The 3760-nt window shown below is 43.9% G+C and overlaps 1 pseudogene; it reads left to right on the top strand.

The window, feature by feature from the left end:
* The first annotated feature begins 317 nt into the window (after nucleotides 1-317).
* LOC101600435 lies at nucleotides 318-1966 on the top strand (annotated as a pseudogene).
* The last annotated feature ends 1794 nt before the right edge of the window (nucleotides 1967-3760 follow it).

The raw sequence follows: 3760 nt of genomic DNA, 5'->3' as shown, positions 1-3760 counted from the left end.
TGAGTGTTCTCTGTGTCTATCTCCTTCACCCTTGTGCTCATACCAGGTTCACCAAGAAAGCAGAACTCTTGCTCATTTCCCCAAATACTCTTAGTTTCAGCTGGGGCCCTTTTGAAGTGTGATGGGCTGATTCTCTCCTTAAAATCTGTGTCCCTCTGCAAAACAGAAGCAAATTCTCCAACAGAGAGTGAAATTAGCACCAGATAACTGGGATAACCTTTTTCCTTTATTTTTATTTTTATTTTTTAGAGAGAGAGAGAGAGAGAATTTAATAGGTATAGGCCCTCTTGTAGCCTACAATTGGTGGGAGCTTGATAATGGCCAGCGGGCTTGTTTGTGGGTATGGTTCTGACTTCATTCCCAGCTCCAGCTATGGGTTCTGTTCCACTGAGCAGATCAGTTAGCTAGTTCAAGAGCAGTTGGTTACCCACCATGGCTGTGGTACCACTATTGCACTTCATGTGAGTATCTGGTCAGGTTGTTTGCTGCTGAGTAGCTTAGACCTCAAGTTGCTTGAACAGATAGATGTTGGCCAGTTTCCCCCAGTCACTCATGCAGCACTTTTTGGCATTAGATGAGCTGTCTCTTCCAGATTTCAGCCAGGTCACTCCATGTTAAGTACCAAGAGCACATGATGTCTTCATCAATAGGGTCTTACCATTAACCTTTGGTGGGTCATCAAGTGCTCTGATAGAAATCTGTCTTCTTTTGGGAAACCTTGTAGATCTTTCTTATCAACAGTTCATTGTGGTTCATAGCCACATGATGGTACTGGGAATTACAGGTCAGCATCCAAGAAGAGAAGGAAGAAAAATCAGGAATATAAAAGAGATAGAGGCGGCCCAGGTATGCCCAGTGCTGGTGTAGCCCAGGCCCTGGGAACACCGGGTGGAGCAGGGGGCTAGCATCTGTTGCTGGGCTGCGGGGTCTTTCATGATGAGAACTTTGGGAATACTTCCCTCTCTGAGTAATTGGTAGTCTGGGCAGTGAGGAGTGTTAAAATCTTTCTCCAAGACCTTGGCAGGGGTATCAGACTCCATCTCAGGCATTTGCACCATCTCAAAGCTAGATGCCCGAATCCAACAAAAGAGAGAAGGGCAAGTAGTGTCCTGGCACAGAGAAAAATCCACAGCTTAGAGTGAAAACAAGAGAGTGAGCCATGCATTGTTAGTAGAATTTTCCAGTGTAGTGCTTGGAATGGTGGAGTATTCTGGTTCATTCTCCTCTTGTTTTACAGAGTGTTTATTCCTGCGCTTCAGTCAGTGACAGCCTGGATCACTGGTGACCCATCGCTCCATGGAGATGTCTGGAATTCTTCCTTACTTCATTTTCAGGGGTCTTTGGGTGGTCCCCTTGTTTGTGTTTAGCCAAGTTGTGAATACCATTTGGTTTCAGGATATAGCTGACCTGGAATTTGTGATATCAGGGAGGAAGCCTCATCCATTCCCCAGTGTCAGCAAAATAATTGCCGACATGCTCTTCAACCTTCTGCTACAGGCTCTTTTCCTTATCCAGGGGGTGTTTGTGAGTCTCTTCCCCATCCATCTCATTGGCCAGCTGGTTAGTCTGCTACATATATCACTTCTTTACTCACTGTACTGCTTTGAGTATAGTTGGTTCAATAAAGGAATTGAAATGCACCAGTGATTGTCAAACATAGAAAGGAATTTGCCTTATTACTTTGGATTTGTCTTGCCCTTGGCATTCCTCACAGCAATGCATCATCAGTGGCTGCCTCTTCTCTATCCTGTTTCCTTTATTCATCATCAGCGCCAATGAAGCAAAGACTCCTGGGAAAGCATACCTTTTCCAGCTGCCCCTCTCCTCCTTGGTGGTCTTCTTAAGCAACAGTCTATTCCATAAGACAGTCTACCTGCAGTCAGCCCTAAGCAGCTCAACCTCCACAGAGAAGCTCCCCTCACCGCGTCCATCTCCTGCCAAACTGAAGGCTGCTGCAGGCCTCTGAGATTCCTGCTGTCCAAAGGAGATGGTGGGATTGGATGGAGGCTGTGGCAGCTCTTTATCCTGTTCTCCTTCCCTGCCAGGGGAGGAGGGACCCACTGCCAAGGGCCTCTGCATATCCCCTTCTCTTTGAGGAATTGGAATCTTTGTCTCTGGTGCACATAAGGCAGGATCGTCCTGACCCAGTATGTGGAGTTTTACCACCACCGTGAGTCTGAAAAGATCACAGGTTTTCCAGCTTTTTTCTAGCATTTACAAGCCCCTGTGCCTAGACAGATTTGAATACTTGGTTTTTTTCCCTGTGCCATTACCCTCCCACCTGTCTTTGCTGCATTCCAGCACCCTCCGATGAATGGGTTTTGTAATCCTAACTGTTGTATTTTGTGAATTTGTTGTTACTGTTTTTCTGTGAAGCACATACATTGGTTGTGGGAGGTGAAGGAGTATCTCAGTTACTCCTGCTGACTCCCTTACTAGCCATCACTGTCTTGTTTTTTGTAACTCAGATTAGGTTTTGGTCTCTAGCTCTATTGAAAAAAAAAAAAAAAAAGAGACAGGGAGCCTGAAGAGATGGGACAGGATAGACCTCACAACCATTCCTGATGAGGACTAATTTTCTTTCTTCCCCTTGAAGGGGAAAAAGCTTTTTTTTTTTTTTTTCCCACTGGTACATTTAAAATTCCCCAGCTAGGGGAGATACCAATTCTGGACAAGTACCACTGGAATACAGAATGCTTGGAGAATCTTAACTTTTCAACTCTGGAAGATGAAAATTTACTGTTGGCCACTTGGCCACTTCTGGGTCTGATTGGTATTTCAAAGGAATATTGAGTATTGCAAATAGGAACTGAAGGGGTAAACTTATTAAACACATTAACCTGTGATTAAGATGTTCCCCTATCATTTTAAAAGACTAAATAGAAGGTAGGACATCTAATGTCAAAAACTTGTACAATTTTAAAATATTACAATTAAATGTGAGCTGGCTTCCCATTAAAAAGAGAGAGAGAGAGAGAGAGAGAGAGAGAGAGAGAGAAGAGGGAGAAAAATAGAGAAAGAGAGAGAGAGCAGGATAAGATTAAGGTCAGTCTTCATCATACTCTCTCCAGGGCCTTAATATTGCCATTCTTTTTTTTTTTTTTTATTAGTTTTCTATTCTGCAAGTACAGGCAGTTTGGTACCATTATTAGGCTCATCCATGACTTACCCCGCCCCATTGGCCCCTCCTTGTTGAGGTATATGGGTCGTGCATTGTGGAATTAGCCCACAGTTATTGGTACAATAAATGTCTCTGTATATCATGACCCAACATGTGGCTCTGACATTCTTTATGCCCCCTCTTCCGCAAAATTTCCCTGGTGCTAACTTACTCTCCGTTGGAGAATCTGCTTCTCTTTTTCAGATTGATGCAGATCCTAAGGAGAGAGCCACCCCATAATACCTCAAAAGGGCCCTGGCTGAAATTAAGGAAAATTGGCGAAACAAGCAAGGGTGCTGTTTTCCTGATGAACCGGTTACCAGCACAAGGGGGAAGGAGACCAACACAGAGAAAAATCAATGCCTACCAAATCAGAGAGCCAGAGTCCTAAAGGCCCCTAACACCTCATCATGAAGCAGACCAAAAATGAACCCAACATGGCTCAGGGAAATTTTGCAGAAGAGGGGGCGGAAAGAATGTCAATATTGCCATTCTTAAGGTGAAGTGGAATCAACACTCTTGTTTAGATTTCTAGGTTTTAGAGATAAGGAATTTTGACCTTTAATGTTAAGTCTCATTTAATGTGGATTTTTCTTAGGC

Source organism: Jaculus jaculus, chromosome 1, assembly GCF_020740685.1.
Source record: "Jaculus jaculus isolate mJacJac1 chromosome 1, mJacJac1.mat.Y.cur, whole genome shotgun sequence".
Classification (NCBI taxonomy): Eukaryota; Metazoa; Chordata; class Mammalia; order Rodentia; family Dipodidae; genus Jaculus; species Jaculus jaculus.
This window is presented reverse-complemented; position numbering and strand designations above follow the sequence as displayed.